Source organism: Stomoxys calcitrans, chromosome 1 (assembly GCF_963082655.1).
Source record: "Stomoxys calcitrans chromosome 1, idStoCalc2.1, whole genome shotgun sequence".
Classification (NCBI taxonomy): domain Eukaryota; kingdom Metazoa; phylum Arthropoda; class Insecta; order Diptera; family Muscidae; genus Stomoxys; species Stomoxys calcitrans.
In genome coordinates, this window is record NC_081552.1 from 54465185 (window position 1) to 54483413 (window position 18229).

General features: G+C 37.5%; 1 protein-coding gene across 2 annotated transcripts in view; it reads right to left on the minus strand.

The window, feature by feature from the left end:
• LOC106090504 (uncharacterized) overlaps positions 1-17898 on the minus strand; it is a 196575-nt gene extending 178677 nt beyond the window's left edge. Inside the window, exons 1-2 of one of the 2 annotated variants that reach the window (XM_013256715.2) lie at positions 17674-17898; positions 16417-17224 (exon numbers count right to left, since the gene is read on the minus strand). The gene's annotated coding sequence lies outside the window, so the exon portion shown is untranslated. Of the gene's footprint in view, positions 1-16416 lie in introns of both variants that reach the window. The other variant, XM_013256714.2, reaches the window with a different exon arrangement.
• Positions 17899-18229: the final 331 nt, after the last annotated feature.

The window sequence follows — 18229 nt, forward strand, 5'->3', positions numbered from 1 at the left end:
TGAATCGACAAATTTTGTTCAGCGATGAGGCTCATTTCTGGTTGAATGGCTACGTAAATAAGCAAAATTGCCGCATTTGGAGTGAAGAGCAACCAGAAGCCGTTCAAGAACTGCCCATGCATCCCGAAAAATGCACTGTTTGGTGTGGTTTGTACGCTGGTGGAATCATTGGACCGTATTTTTTCAAAGATGCTGTTGGACGCAACGTTACGGTGAATGAACACATTTCGAACCGAACACTGATTTTGGCAATAAAATTCAATGATTTGCAAGCGTTGCTCGTTAGTAAGTCTATTCATGATGAAATGTCAAAGCATACTGAGCATCTTTCTCTTTGACACCATGTCTGAAATCCCACGTGATCTGTCAAATACTAATGCATGAAAATCCTAACCTCAAAAAAATCACCCTTTATTTAGCGGACCACCTCATCCCTAAACAGTCGTTCAATCATAACGACCTAACAGGACACATACCCCCAAAGTTATGACGTTCAGCGTGATAGGAGGAGTTGCAAACCATGAAGTTCTTCCTTCTTTTCCTAGACAATATTACATGGTTTTATTACTAAGAACTGTAGCCTCCGCACCAAATATATGGACCGGCAAATTAGTTATTTACCACAGAGAATCGTTTAATATGACAATTTGAGTTAATAAAAAAAAGATATAGTGATGACTATTTAATAGATAGTCATATAGTCATTGAGAAACAACTACCACATGATGATTAATTTTATAGGCATTATGCCACTCCAAGGGAGTACCACAAAGATTTAAGTTAGTCTCATCTACTGGCCAGTAGATGGATCAGTTGATCCAATTGAAAACAGCCAGTAGATGGCGCTAATTTGGAGAAGCCAACATGAACAGAGTCAAAATTGATCATGCAGCATTTATCTTTGTTATGACAATCTATTGGTCCTTTGAATAAAAAATAATAAAATATCGGAATTTCGTTGCGGTTGTTGCTAGAACGCGCCCTAACAAAAGGTGTTTTAGGTAGTTTAAGTGCCAATCTTCGCCATTCATAAAAATAGCACAAATTTCTATGGAAAACGAATTTTAGAGAAAAATCTTAAAAGTTAAAACTTTGTCAAAATTTTAGAGTAAGAATAAGAAGAAAGAATAAGAAACATATTTTTCGTGTGGTGTAAATTAAGGCACAACGGAGCTGGCCGGGCTAAGCTATCAAACGAATTTGTGTATGTTCATCTATTTTTTTGTTTGTGTGTTCTATATAGACTCAAAAGCGGCTGAATCGGTTTTTTTTGAAATTTTCACAGACTTTAATTTTAAATATCTGAAATGGAGGAACCCTCCCTTTTACCTTAAACACCAGATCTCGGTAGAGCGATTTAAGCAAAATTTTGTTTGCATATTTACAGTCACCTAATAATAAAAATTTGGTATCAAAATCTGGGATGGGGTACATAGGGAAAAAGAAAAATTTTATATCCATTTGGAGAGCCAAAATACCTTCCTAATCGGACGTATTAACCGACCATTGCAATATGTGACTTCTATAAAAGCTATTTAGGAGTAGAGTACGAAATTGATACTCATTTTTGGGACAAAGACCCTGGGGTCCACTCCACCCTCAAACAGAACTTATTTACCGATCATGCTAATATAGGGCTCATATAAAATTTATTTGAAAGTGGAGCACTTTACTTATATTAACTTTAAGGTCCAAGTGTCTGGGTGGCCAGCCCACCTCCGAAATACCCCGTAAACAAGATATATTTCAAAAGTTGTAATATAGGACCCAAAAGAAAGCCATTTGGGAGTAAAATTTTGCCCATGAACCGAGCAGGGGCAAACTTCTCACACATCAATGAGTGCTTTTCGATTCAAGTTTAAACTCAATGATAAGGACCTTTTTTCATAGCCAAGTCGGAACGACGTGCCGCTATGCGACACCTCTTTGTGAAGAATTCACCAGACCATGCATTGCTTGGTGCCTCGCAAATTTCGCCGGCTTTTTCTATGTTCTCGCCAGGATTCGAACGCAGGCGTTCAACGTCATAGGCGGACATGAGCTACAGTGGCATAAATTCGATATCCACATGCAGGGCGAAGTGTCTCCACCCAAAAACGACATTAGAGAGTTAAAGAAGGCGCAACGGAGCGGGCCCGGTTCGGCAAGTAGCTCCCATGCAAACTGATCTTCTGATTTGACTTTGTGAGCCCCTGAAAGCCGCAATTTTTATCCGATTTAGCTGAAATTTTGCATGCGGTGTTCTGTTATGTTCAACAACTGCGCCAAGTAAGGCCAAAATCGGTCTATAACCTGATTAAGCTCCCATAATTACCGATCTCCCGATTCGACTTCTTGAGCCATTTCAAGCCGCAATTTTTGTCCGATTTTGCTGAAATTTTGCATGTTGTGTCTGTTATGACTTTCAACAACTTCGCCAAGTATGGTCAAAATCGGTCTATAATTTGCTAAAGCAGTCCTTGTTCCTTTCCTAGAAGCTTTAAATTTTGCTGGTTTGACAGGAGTTTGGTATGTAGAATAAAATTATGACCTTAAACTAAATTTATTTTGTGTAATTTTTAGCAGAATCCATGGTGGTGGGTTCCCAAGATTCGGCCCGGCCGAACTTAGCACGCTTTTACTTGTTTTTATTTTGCTTTTCTATTCTTAATAGAAACTAAAACAAACCCTATTGTTCTAATCTGGACACAATTGCAACAACGAAATGATTTTTTTCGGTTTTAAGACATAATAATTTTTGAAGACAAAATTCAATAAATATTTTTAAAGACAACATTTTAATGAAATTTTCTTTAAAGACTGAATTGCAGTGTAATTTTTTAAATAGATACAATTTTTGAGATTACTTTAAGCAAAACATTTTAAAATTGTTCTTTAACATGCTCCAGCTCGAGATCATAATCAATGCTTTCTATTCAAGGAATAGCATTGCAAAGAACTTAAATCAACCTAATATAGCTGTCATATAAACCCATCTCCCATTTAGATTTCTTGAGCCTCTAGAGTGCGCAATTTGTATCCGATTTGATTGAAATTTTGCACATGTCGTTTGGTATGACTTCCACCAACTGTGTCAAGTATGGCCCAAATCAGTCCATAAACTGATATAGCCGCATTTAACCCGTTCTCCCTATAAGACTTCTTAAGCCTCTAGAGGGCACAATTCTTATCCAATTTGCCCGAAATTTTAAATATGGTATTTTTATGTATTGTATATTGATGTAGCTTATATAAATATATGAAAAGTCTTTGAAAGAACTTGACAAATGCGATCCAAATTGGATGGCATATGTGATTTGGCCCGGCCGAACTTAGCATGCTTTTACTTCTTTCTGTGTTTACTTATTGCTTAGCCTAATGATAAACCTTAACCGACAGATGGCGTAGAGGTTAGCATGTCCGCCTTTGACGATGAACGCCTGGGTAAGAATCCTGGCGAGAACATCAGAAAAACAATTTTCAGCGGTGGTTAAGAGGGGCTTAGTGCTGGCGACATCATTGAGCTCAAACTTGAATCGGACAGCACTCATTGAGATGTGAGAAGTTTACCCCTTTTCCTTATGAAATGTTCATGGACAAATTTACATTTGCGTTTACAAAACTCTCCAAATGTTTTTCGCTCTCACACTTTTTTTTACAGAAAAACGAACTACTTTCCATAAAAGTTTGTGCAAATTTTTGAGTATGCAAACACTCTAATTGCTGATTGCTGCTTTAAGGCTGGAACTATGTTAATGGGGGTATACTAATTTCGTCATTCCGTTTGTAATACCTCGAAATATGCGTCTAAGACACCATAAAGTATATATATTCTTGATCGTCATGACATTTTAAATCGATCTTGCCATGTCCGTCCGTCCGTCTGTCGAAAACATACTAACTTTCGCAGGAGTAAAGATAGACGCTTGAAAATTTTTACAAATATAACTTATTAGTGTTAGTGTTAGTTGGGATTGTAAATGGGCTATATCGGTTCATGTTTTGATATAGCTGTCATATAAACCGATCTCGGGTCTTGACTTCATAAGCATCTAGAGGGCGCAATTCTTATCCGATTTGGCTGACATTTTGCACGTGGTGTTTTGGTATCACTTCCGACTCGGTTCATAACCTGATATAGCTGCCATATAAACCGATATTGGGTCTTGACTTCTTGAGCTTCTGGAGGGCGCAAGTCTTACCCGATACCCGGCTGATATTTTGCACATAACGCTGAGGCATGACTTCCAACAACTGTGCCAAATATGGTCTAAATCGATTCACAACCTGATATAGCTTCTATATAAACCGATCTACCAATTAGATGGCTGAGCTTCTAGAGGGCGCAATTCTTATATATATAACCATATAAATATATAAATCGATCAATCGCAATTTCCACTCGATTTTCCTGAAATTTTGGGGTTGTCTGGTGGTATTTTTCTATGACTTCTAATAGCCATGACAAGTATGGTCCATATCGGAAAATAAATTGATGTAGCTCATATTAATATTGAAAAAGTCATTCAAAAAACTTGACAAATGCGATCCATGGTGGAGGGTATATAAAATTCGGCCCGACCGATTTTACTTTGCTTTGCTTCAAAACCTATTATATAAAAAATAAGTCAAGAAAAAAATTAGTCAAGAAAAATTAGTCGATAAATTAATATTCCGGCTATCTAACACGAACTTTATTTTTCTACGAGAAACCTTGCCCAGACTACGAGCTGAAACCTTGCACAGACTCTTTTTTTGTCTAAACGCAGGTTTAATTCGAAGATGGCCTATATCGAACTTTAGCTTGATATAGCTCCCATATAAACCGATCTCCTGATTTAGGTTCTTAGGCTCAAAAAAACTGTATTTACTACTCCATTTCGTTAAAATTTGGGATAATAATTTATATTGAGATGGTCGACATCAGTGCCGAATATGGTCAAGATCTGTCTGTAGCATAATATAGCCTACATATAGACCGATTTCCCGATTTATTAAGCGAGCCGCATTTATTAAACGATTTGCCTGAAATTTGGCACAATAATTTGTGTTAACATCTTCGACATCCGTGTCGAATATGGTTTAAATCGGTCTGTATTCTAATAAAGCCCCCATATTGACTAATCAACCGATTTAAGGTCTCAAGCTAATAAAAGCCGCATTTATTGCCCGGTTTCGCTGAAATTTAACACAGTGAGCTGTGTTCAGCACTTCAATATTCGTGTCGAATATAATTTATATCGGATAATTTTTTTGTACAGCCCTCATATAGACTGATCTTCCGATTGAAGATCTTTCACCAATAAATAACACATTTATTATCCGATTTTACTGAAACTAAGTAGATTGAGCTATGTTTAAACACTACACACCCTCCTCAAATATGGCGCAGATCAGATCATATTTGGATATAGCTGCTATATATATCGATCTCCCGATTAAGGTCTTGAACTCATATAAGATGTATTTACTACCCGATTTTGATGAAATTTGAAACAGTGAATTGTGGCGAGCTTGGTCCAGTTTGGACCATATTTCGACACAGCTGATATGGGTTCCGCATCATGCATTTTTCAACCGGATTTTGATGAAATGTTGTTTATATATACCAAGGTGGGTGGGTATCCAAAGTTCGGCTTGGCCGAACTTAATGCCTTTTTACTTGTTTGGAAACATATTGGCCCAGTCGGTCCACTTTCCCATTTGGGGGATGTTTCGTGTGTGTTGTACCCAATATTAATATCAGATTAATATTCAGCATTCAAAGACCTTTCATTTGAATCCCATATTGTCCTGATCGGTCTACATATCCCAGGGGACTTTTTTTGGAGGTGGGTGGTCCCGTTTTATTGGTAAAAATGATATGAATGTACCCGCTCAAGAACTTAATTTGCATATGGACAAAATTCTCATCGGTGCCAAATTTCAGCTCAATATCTTAATATTTAAAGGCTGTAGCGTGGACACAAAGGCCAATATTAAAAGAGCATTAAAAAAAAAGGTTTGTTTGAAAACTCAAAACCCTTTTACGGCTTTGCTCTATTGATCTAGGGCAACTGAAAATTTGGTTTGAAAACTCAAAACTCTTTTACGCCTTTGCTCTACTGATCAAGAGCAATTGAAATTTTTCTCTACCCAGATCATAACCCTGAAATTGTGCCACAGTGGAATTGATACAGTTAATGCCCTTGAGGAATTTCCTGTATTTTGGACAGTCAATTTGCCCAGTTAGCAACTACCAATAAACCGAATGATTTTGTTTCTCTGATTTGCTTAAATAGTGGTTTTCGAAATTTGCCCTTGTTTCCTACGCATGCCATAATTTTCCCCTAGAATGACTTTCCTCACATATTATGGGTCTATATATTAGTTGTCAACTCACTTTTAAAATGCCATAGAAAACCTTACAAATATTCGCTTCTATTTCAAAAAATTAATTGAATGGAAAAGTTTAATTGTTTGTCTGGCTGCATGCACAATTCTCCCATAATCTCGTAAAACATATCTCTATGCGGCTTATTCGTCTCCTAACCGTCACAGCATTTAGGCTCCCGCCTCCAAATGGACGAGTGAATGATTTTGTTTAGTACAATACAGGTATTGTTCTGCAGCGACTCAATGGACAACCTGCTAAGTAAATTGTAATCATGCTAAAAATTACAACTTTTGCATGACTTTCGCTACACTGCAAATGTTTACGATCTATTCTAATACCCCCACAGCTTCTATTCTCCCAAAGCTATTACACTTGCAAAAATCACCACCATACATAGACATTTAACTGTGGGAATTTATGTTTGGGAATTGTAAACTCCAAACCCAACTACATGGCCAACACATTATGTTTTAGAACGCATGCCATAGCCGCGAAGGAAAACCAGAAGAGTTTTTTGAACTTTTAAAAGTGGTGGCCACCACCACCAGCACCATCCATCAGATTATTTAGCTGGGAGTAAAGACGCAATTTTTAGCTTTTTGTTACAAGACAAAAGCCATTGAGGCAAGTGGGTCTACTCTGAGAATGTTCCAAGACAAAACAGCAAGAATAACCAACATTTTAACCGCCACCATATTCGTCAGAGAAGGCAGAGAAGAAGATAGACAGCAGCACAAATGCAAATCCATAACAATAGAAACAAAAGATACTGAGGCTAAGATACATAAGATTCAATGATAAAAAGCCAATTTTTATGTGAAAACCCACACATACACACACGCACTAATGAAACAAATAAAATATAGGCATAAAAGTAGGGGTTTTGCGAGCCGACAAAAATCAATCAATACCAGTAGACACTCAATGAAAAAATTCTGTTCGTTTTGAAAGAGAAACATTTAAATCAAAAATAAAGATGTAAAGATGGATCCGCTTCCTTATATTAACAGTATAGCATTTTTCAAAGTGTCCTAGTTTTATACCGTAAAGTGCTATACTGTAATACCATAAAGTGTTATATTGTTGTACCGTAATGTGTTATACGGTCAAGTTTAGCCATGTTATACCGTCAAGTGTTATACTTTAATAACCGTCATTAAAAAATCAAATTATAAATGCTTAAATGTTGTCTCCCAATGCGTCTATTGAAGCGGGCTTGTCTGTATATACATGAGCTTCAACATATATACGGATGGTTCCAAACTAAACGACCAGATGAGCTTTGGGGTGTACTCTAAACATCCAGAACTGGTCATATCGAAAAGTTTACCCGACCACTGCAGTGTATATCAAGCGGAAATCCTTGCAATTAAGGAAGTGGTGGAATGGCTAAGATATAATGTCATTACGACGATTGGCATAAATATCTTCTCAGATAGCCAGGCAGCTATTAAATCCAGGGAGAATGTATTTCTGAATACAAAAAACCGCCCTCGACTGTCGCAGATCTCTCAACGAGATGGCTGAACAGTTCACAATTCACATGTTCTGGTTGCCGGGCCACAGAGATATCCAAGGAAATTGTAAAGCGGATGAGCTTGCGAGACTAGGAACTACCCTACACATTCCAGGGATACTGGAATTTGTGGGCATGCCACTAGCGACATTTAAACTAAGTTTTCAGGACCAGGCCCGAAGGACAACGAATTACAGATGGTCACAATAAGAGGGCTGTAAGCATTCCAAAACTATGTGGCCTCATCTGGACTTGAAAAGGTCCACTGCTGTGCTGTCATTGGCTAGAACAGACGTCTCAGTCATTGTGTCCGTCATGACAGGTCACTGTCTAATCGGAAAACATGCTGACAGACTGAAGGTTGCCAGCAACAACTTTTGCAGATGCTGTGAGGACATCGAACAAGAAGAGACTATAGAACACCTTATAATTTCTTTGAGAACCTTTCTGCTTTACCGAATGTGAACATTCGCAAGTTATTGGGCTTTTTACAGCTATATGGATGGTTCAACGGTAGGAACTAGAAGGCATCTTCCTTCTTCTGTTCCTGTGGTATCACAATGAACGAAAACATCGAAGTGAGTCTGATGGCAGACTGCCACTTAAACCTAAGGTAACCTAAATTACGATACGCTTCACCTTTGAAGAAGTACGGTCCAATGATGCCACCAGCCCATAAACCCCACCAAACTGCGACTTTTTCTGGATGCATTGATAGCTCGTGCAATGCTTCTGGCTGATCTTCACTCTGAAATTGACAATTCTGTTTAATCAGTGTTGCCAAAAAGGTAATAGCTAAAAAAATACCTTTTACTTTAAAGTGTTATACTGTGTATTTTGAAAGCCGAAAAATCAATCAATACTTGCAGATTTGCAAATTTGCCCATGAACATTTCATTAAGGAACAAGGGAAAACTTTTCACATATCAATGAGTGCTGTCCGATTCAATTTTAAGCTCAGTGATAAGCCGAGGGATAACCATAACTGATGTTCACGCCAGGATTCGAACCCAGGCGTTCAGCGTCATAGCCGGACATGCTAAACTCGTCGCTACGGTGGCCTCCATATTCGGTGGGCAGATTGTCGAAGAAAAAAGTATGTTTGATTTTAAGGATAGAAAATTGATAAAGTCGCTTCGTTATATTAACAGTATAACATTTTACAAGGTGTCATACAGTTGTACTCAAAAGTAATATACTGTTATAACGACAAGAGTTACACCGCAAATACGTCAAAAGATGACCAAATCTTATATACCCTCCACCATGGATCGCTTTTGTCAAGTTCTTTGCCCGTTGCCTCTTTATAGCCAAACAAAGGATAATATTGTAGTTAAGAATTGCTATTGGAGTTATATGAGGTTATGAAGCGATGGGGGCCATACTTGGATTGAATGTTGGAGACCATAGTAGACGCCCTCTAAAGGCTAAAGAAGTAAAATCAGCAGAACGGTTTACATGAGGGGAATATCAAGTTATACACCGATACAGATTATGTTTGGCAAATATATTTAAGCCATAGAAAAAGTAACTGTACAAAATTTCAGCCAAATAAGATAAAAGTTACGCCTTCTAGAGCGCCAGAAAGTACAATCGGGAGATCGGTTTATATTGGGGCTAAATCAGATTTCAGACCGATACGGACCATGTTTCCACGTCACTGTTCGAAATTTCAGCCAAATCGGATAAGAATTACGCCCTCTAATGGCTCAACAAATCAAATCTGGAGATCGGTTGATATGGGAGCTATATAAGGTTATGGACCAATCCAGACCATATTTATCACGAATGTTAGAGATTATAGAAATAGTTACTGTTCAAAATTTCAGACAAATCGGACAATAACTCCGGCTTTCAGGGGCTTAAAATTTTGAATCGAGAAATCGGTATATGTGAGCTATATCAGATCATCAACCAATTCAGACTATATTTGGCACGCATGTTAAGAGTCACAGAAAAAATTATTCTGCAAATTATCAATCAAATCGGGCGGCAAATTCGCTTTCTAGAGCCTCAAGATGTAAAATCGCGAGATCGGTTTATATCGCAACTATATCAGGTTATACACCGATTTAAAACGTACTTAGCACCAGAGCTGTGGAATCGAACTTTTGAAGCCGGAGTCTAAATCGGACTATTGAGCCGGAGTCGCACTTTGGTTCGGAGTTGAACGCGCTTGCCCCGACTCCAAACCGCCCTTCGAATGAGGTCCGAAAACTCTACCAAAGAATTAAGCATCAAACCAATGGCTTTGGTACAGGCACATCCTTCGGCAGAGACAAAGAAGAAAATCTGGTAAATGATATAGATAGTGTTCTTAGGATATAGAAAGATCACTTTTCTCCGCTGCATGTGTCCGATGATGGTTACTATGAGTATACTACAGAACCAATCCCTGATATACCATCATCATATTGTGTGTCACCTAGTCTGAAAGACATCCATGTAGCAGGAACCCGGCTGAAAAGCAATAAGGCAGAAGCCGATGAGTTGCCGACTGAACTGTTTAAGACCGGAGGCGACATGCTGATAAGGCGTATGCATCAGCTCATCTGCACAATTTCAAGTCTGAGTTTCTTTTCCCTGCATTCCCATTTCAAGTCTGAGTTTCGTTTCCCTGCAAAGCTGATATGGGAGTAGGTCGACGCAGCGCGGAGGTTAGCATGTCCGCCTATGACGCTGAATGCCTAGGTTTGAATGCCGGCGAGAACATCAACAAAATGGAGATAAAAAATGTATGACGACGTTACCATAGTTAACGTATCAATATACAACGGTTGCGGTGGCTAGGTCATGTTGCCAGAAGGGATGAAGAAGGCCCAGCAAAGAAGTTTTTGAAGGCGATCACGGTGGTACACGCAAACCGGGGCGACCAAGAGTCCGATGGAAAGATCAAGTGGTGGGAGACACCTCACAGCTTGGTGTCAGAGATTTTAGAAAAAGCGCAGAAGATTGAAGCGCTTGGAACGCTATTCAAAGTTCGTCTAATAGGAAATTGAAAATGATTTTAATTTTTCTAAGCATTTCTAAGCTGGTAATAGCATTATACGAGGGTTGCCTTTTATTTTTCGGGATTAGAGAACACAAAAACAAATATTTATCAACGAAAATCGATTTATTGTTTTTCAAAGTATTCCGCTATAAGATCTGTACACTTTTGCATGCGCTTGAACCAATTGTCGAAGCACTTTTGCCACTCTGATTGAGGTATCTTCAAAACATGCATTCTGAACGCATCAACCGCTACTTCAAGTCTCGAAAAACGTTGAACTCCCATTTTATTTTTTACGTACGTGAATAAAATACGTCATTTGGCGGATGACTCATCAAATCGATGTTTTGAGTGCACAAAAATGCAGTTGTTTCGTATTTTTGGAGCATTTCTTTCGACCAATTGACATTGACAAATTTTGAGCGATTGACAAATTGTAAGGAGTCCAACGCGAACAAATTTTTTGACGGTCCTACTAATGCCTAAGCTTGTCCTAATCTCACGATAGGTCACATGACAAACTTGCAATATAAGTTGGCGCACAGCATCAATGGTTTTTGGAACAACAACTGGTTTTTGACAGCCTTCACGAAATTCGCCTTGGAGAGAACTTCAGCTTCATCGCCTAAAATTTAATTTAGTTCATCGATGCACTGTTGTTCAGTTAATCCACGTCGAAATTGGTAAAAAATAATCGCATGAAAATGTTCACGATTTATTTCCTTTTTGGTCGAGATGAATCTTTTAAGTAACTGTGAGCACCAAAAAAAGCGCTCGTACATTCTGAGTACGTATAACCTCAAAAATGTCGAGCTTTACGATAAAATTGTCAGTTACCAGATTGCAACACAAGGGTTGTCCAATCCCAAAATATAAAAGGTAACCCTCGTATTAAAGTATAACACTTTGCAAAGGGTGTTTTTATCTGATTAGAGAGTTGTCACTTCTTTTTGTCTCCCAAATATTTATTATTTTTGTCATTGAGCTCTTTTCAGTTTGGCATACATATAAATTTGGCTAGTTTGTTTATTTTCAATATAAACAATCGAGTAATAACATTCTTAGCAACCTGTTTTAGAGCTTTAAAAGCTTTTTTTCTAATGAGTTCGATTGTTCAATGTTCATACCAACTTGTTGACGTATTTTGAATATTTTGTGTTTTCAACTAATTAAACGCATATTTTCACAAAACTCCTATGTGAGAGCATGAGAAGACAAGTGTTTTTTGGTTTAACAGACCTAATGTTATTGACAAATGCATATGTGTAGGTGTTGGACTAATTAAAACCCCCTCCCTCTCCCAGAATTATCAAAACTTCCTTTGGAAATTTGGGGTAGAATCGAAAAACGACTCAAAAATTAACTTTCTGAGAAAAAATAAACATAACCTGTTGAAATGAAATAGTTAGATCTGAGGTGTTAACGAGATCATGTGCAAAATTTCAGGCTCCTAGGTCGTCTACTATGTGACCGCATGCAAAAACAAGCGGAGTTTTTTTTTTGGTTGGCAGACGAATTGTCATTGACAAATGCTTAAATGTAAGTGGTGATCTAAAATTTCAGGCTCCTATGTGGTCCGGGTATATCTTGGCAGATTTCTAAAATTCATGGACTCTCCATTTCAAAAATGTTTCGGGCTGTCAAATCTTTATTTATGGTTCGATTTCCAGAAATATTTTTGCTCGACAGTGCACAATAATCCCTGAAAAAATTTCTCTTCTGATTTCGGGGATATTCGATTGTTAATTTTGGCCGAGACCGGCTTCGTTTTTTGAGAAATTTGCGAAGGCCCTTGTTGTTCGATTTTGATTCATGATTTGGAAATTTTACAACAATTATGCCGATTATTCACATACAAGTTACACAGCGTACTTTTTTGAAAAGATTTTTTTTGAGATCATCCAGTAAAAAACTTGGAAATCGGACCCCAAATAAAAATGTGGCAGCTCCAAACGAAATGCCGAGGAGGAGCAGAGAAAGAAAAAAATTTCAGCGTTGGTTATGCTGACGAAATTTGTAAGGCATCCCACGTCTGTCGAAACCACCATAGCATTCAAACGAATGAAGACATCCGCTTGAAATTTTGCAACGATACGTCTTTTTGATGTTGATCATTGGGAATTGTATAAGGGCCATATAAACCAATCCCCGGTTTTAACTTACTGAGCATCTAGAAGGCTCAATTTTTATCCGATTTGGCTGAAATTGAACTTTTATTATGACCTCCAACATCTATGCCAAGTAAGTTCCGAATCGGTCTATAAACAAATGCAGCCCCCATCTAAACCGATTCCCGGATTTGACTTCTTAAGCCCCAAGAAACCTCAGTTTTCACCTGATGCCCTCCACCATTCACGCCAAATCCCAACCAAATAGGTAAATAAACATATATAGCCCTCATATACACCGATCTCCGGATTTGACTCGTTGAAGCCGTCGGTATTTGCCCGATTTGGCTGAAATTTAGTACGTCAGGTACACTTGTGTCCCCCAATACTCAAAACTAATTCCTCCACGATAGATTCATAAATAGGCCCCTTTAAAACCTACACCTCGATATGACTTCTTGAGATCATAGAAGCCTCAATCAATACCCGAATTGATTGTATCAAAATGATTCAAATACGAACTGAGTTAACAAGGATACATTTTTAGCACAATCCGTGGTGGTTATACAAAAAAAAAAAGTAATAAATTTTTAATTGAAACTTTTTAATCACAAAAATGATAATATCAATCAGAGTTTTTGAAAAAGGTGATTGAAAAAATTTTCAATTAAAAAACTTGCTTATTCAATTAAAAAAATGATTGAAAATTTTTGTCCAAATAATTTTTAATTGATCCAATAAAAAAATTATTGAATTTTTTAATATGTTCAATTAATTTTTTAATTAATCCAATTAAAAAAATATTGACATTTTCGAAATATCCAATTAATTTTTTATTTGGATCAATTAAAAATTTGATTGATTCAAGTATTCAAATGTTACATTAAAACAATAACTTTATGAAAATAAATAAAAACAAGTAAAAGCGTGCTAAGTTCGGCCGGGCCGAATCTTATATACCATCCACCATGGATCGCATTTGTCGAGTTCTTTTCCCGGCATCTCTTCTTAGGCAAAAAAAAGGATATAAGAAAATATTTGCTGTACTATTAGAGCGATATCAAGATATGGTCCGGTTTGGACCACAATTAAATTATATGTTGGAGACCTGTGTAAAATGTCAGCCAATTCGAATAAGAATTGCGCCCTTTGTGGGCTCAAGAAGTAAAATAGAGAGATCGATTTATATGGGAGCTGTATCGGCCTATAGACCGATTCAGACCATAATAAATACGTATGTAAATGGTCATGAGAGAATCCGTCGTACAAAATTTCATGCAAATCGGATAATAATTGCGACCTCTAGAGGCTCAAGAAGTCAAGATCCCAGATCGGTTTATATGGCAGCTATATCAGGTTATGAACCGACTTGTACTTTATTTGACATAGTTGTTGAAAGTAACAATAAAAAACGTCTTGCGAAATTTCAGCCAAATCGGATAGAAATTGAGCCCTCTAGAAGCTCAAGAAGTCAAGTCCCCAGATCTGTTTATATGACAGCTATATCAGGTTATGAACCGATTCAAACCATATATGACACAGTTGTTGGATATCATAACAAAACACGTCGTGCAAAATTTCACTCCAATCGGATAAGAATTGCGCACTCTAGAGGCTCAAGAAGTCAAAAGTATAAACCGATTTGAGCCATACTTAGCACAGTTGTTGGATATAATAACAAAACACGTCGTGCAAAATTTCATTCCAATCGGATAAGAATTGCGCACTCTAGAGGCTCAAGAAGTCAAGACCCAAGATCGGTTTATATGGCAGCTATATCAGGTTATGGACCGATTTGAACTATACTTGGCACAGTTGTTGGATATCATAACAAAACGCGTCGTGCAAAATTTCATTCCAATCGGATAAGAATTGCGCACTCTAGAGGCTCAAGAAGTCAAGACCCAAGATCGGTTTATATGGCAGCTATACCAAAACATGGACCGATATGGCCCATTTACAATACCAACAGACCTACACTAATAAGAAGTATTTGCGCAAAATTTCAAGCGGCTAGCTTTACTCCTTCGGAAGTTAGCGTGCTTTTGACAGACAGACGAACGGACGGACGGACGGACATGGCTAGATCGACATAAAATTTCACGACGATCAAGAATATATGTACTTTATGGGGTCTCAGACGAATATTTCGAGTAGTTACAATCAGAATGACGAAATTAGTATACCCCCATCTTATGGTGGAGGGTATAAAAAATTAGATAGTTTGTGGAAAAAATTTATCTTCTATATGTAACGAATATTTATCAAAATTTTGAGCGGTTAGATGTTTTCAAATGCGGAAAGCCATACTGTTATGGCTGTCCGCATTTGTCTGTTGGGTCTAAAAAAGTTTCCGATTCCATTCAAAAAATTATTGAAAGAACTTACTGCCTACACAACTAAATTTTTTTCTTTTTGACACTCGATTCGTCCGCCAGTTCAATGAAGACAGCTGTTTTCCCTCTTAAAAATCAGCTGTTTTTAATAAATTGGCGAACATTTTCGTGATATTTTTTCTGTGCAGTACCCTAGATTCGGCCTGGCCGAACTTAGGGTTCGGCCGACCCTACACAGAAAAAACCACGAAATTAATTGATCCAATAAGTTTTTTTATTGAAACTGCTTCAATCTCTTAAATGATAATATGAATCACCTTTTTTGAAAAAGTAATTGAAAAAATCTTCAATTAAAAAAATTGCATATTCAATTAAAAAAAAAATTATAAAAATTTTTAATTAATTTTTTAAGTGGATCAATTAAAACAAGTAAAAAGGCATTAAGTTCGGCCGAGCTGAACTTTGGTTACCCACGGCCTCAGGTAAAATGCAAATTTGGCCCATGAACATTCCACTAAGGAACAGGCGCAAACTTCTCACATATCAATGAGTGCAGTCCGATTCAAGTTTAAGCTCAATGATAAGGGGCCCCCTTTCTATAGCCGAGTCCGAACGGCGTGCCGCAGTGCGACACCTCTTTGGAGAGAAGTTTTACATGGCATAGATCCTCACAAATGTTGCCAGCATTAGGAGGGGAAAATCACCGCTGTTTTTTTTTCTGATGGTCTCGCGAGGATTTGAACCCAGGCGTTCAGCGTCATAGGCGGACATGCTAACCACTGCGCTACGGTGGCCTCCTCCGGTGGTGACCGGCTCGGGTACTAATATTAAAAACCTTTCGTCATAATACAGTGTATAATGCATCATTGCATGTTGCATCCATAAAAACGGTGATATCTTTAAAATATGGCATAAATATTGAATTTTCTAATTGAAAATGGTCTAAATTGTTTACATTTACATGGAGATGGGTGGGTACCCAAGGTTTCCCTGTTCATTGACAAACAAACACTCAAATACCCTCTAAGCTTACTTATAAAATTCCGTAAGTGGTTTGTTTTAAAATATCTCTTATTTTGTAAACTTTATTGAATTATTAGTTGACTTACCTGATATTTTTAATTGAAGAAACTGATGTTAATTAATATCGTTGATCAGCAAAAACCAGATAATCATTACAAAAAAGCGGGATCTGCTTTAAAACATTCTTTGTTGATGTGTTTCCGTTTGCATTTGATTGTTTTTTGGTTCCTCTCTTCTTTTTTAAACCAAAAACAAATAAAATATTCGCCTCGTTGTGGTAGCTTTGCAATGGTATGAGTAAGTGCACAATTGAGGATTTTGAATATGTTTGGCTGGTACTACTACCTGTTGCTGCTGTTCGCTGTGGACAAACAAAGGTACACACAGCACTTACTCCCTCTTTGTCTCTCTCTCAACCAAACCATCAATAAATTCCTACAAGTCTCCAATGTACTCTCTTGCCGTTTAAGCTTTCGTTCCGTAGAATTGTGGGGAGCGCAAATTTCTCATACTCAACTCTTACTCTCATTGGCAATATGACAAACAGCAACAACAACAATGCAATGACAACTGCTAGAACCCGGTTTAAGTCAAGATTAGTTAAGGTGTGTGTGGGAATTTCTCTGTGTGTACATTGCCCCAGCGACTCTTTGCTGTGCTATGTGGTGTAAAAACAGAACGTTTGTTTTACAACACGGCAGAGTTTCTTCTTTGGCTTGTCATACTTCAGCCCACCACACCCCTCTTAGGTAGATTTAAGCCAAGTTTTGTTGACTATCGAATGTGTTTTACAGATAGGTATGTATGTTTGCACTGCTGTGAATGAAAAAGTATGGTTTATTTTCTTGTTTCTAGCGGCGGCCACACTAAAACTGGTAGGGGAATCTGCCTTTGCTATAATGACAGTTTGAAACTTAATAATTTTTTGTATTGTTGTAGCCAAAAATGTTACGCTTTGTTCGCGTAGGGTTTTAACAATTTTGATGTAATTATTATATTTTAACTTTCATTGTTGGACATTTTTCGAAGGCAGACATCTGCAATTTAAAGCTTCCGGCTTTCTCACTTATGCCTACATTTAACACTTTTTCCTTTGGAATTACTGCTGTTGGTGTTGTTTCGAGTATAATAAACCAAACCCACTGCACTTCATTTTTTTGTGGTTTGCCATAATATCAACTTTTGTGTATTTTGTTTCTTCTTACTTGAATTTTTTATTATAAATGACTTCACACACAACAAACACTTGTACACACACGCAAACTGCATACACAATTGCCTTGCTATTTATTTATTTTTCACTTTTGTATTAAATATTTATTTTTATTGATTTGCCTCTTTACCACTTATTCTTTTCGCATTTTACACCATTTATTCGTATTTCGTTTCCCCCCTCTAAGCCATGCGACTGACAACAAGTTAACGTTTTAGCATTATCAACAACTACAATAACAACAACAAAACGGAACGAAACGACGAATCAACGTTAACGGCAGTAACGCGGTAGCGGTATTTGTTTATTTTTCAGTTTCCGCTTAACACGAACACGTCTAAACTCTTCTCTCCCAAAAACGAAACTAAACTGAACACTAAGTGAATGACTAAGTGGCTCCAAGTTGCTCACTAACTTTGTTGGAGCGTTATAAAGCAAAGCCTAAAAAACATACCCGAGTGTGTGTTAGGGAAATTGGAGAATATGAGAATTAAGCTTAAATTACGAGCTTTTGCTACAATATAAGTTGGAACTGTATAAAGCAATTGGAGAGTATGAGACAAGCTTTCGCCACAATGTTAACGCAAACAGATGTGTTTGATGAAATTCATATAAAAAAAGCACAGTATCGGCATAACAGTAGGATATTCGATGGAGAAAGCTCAACAGGAAAAGAACTTTGAGCA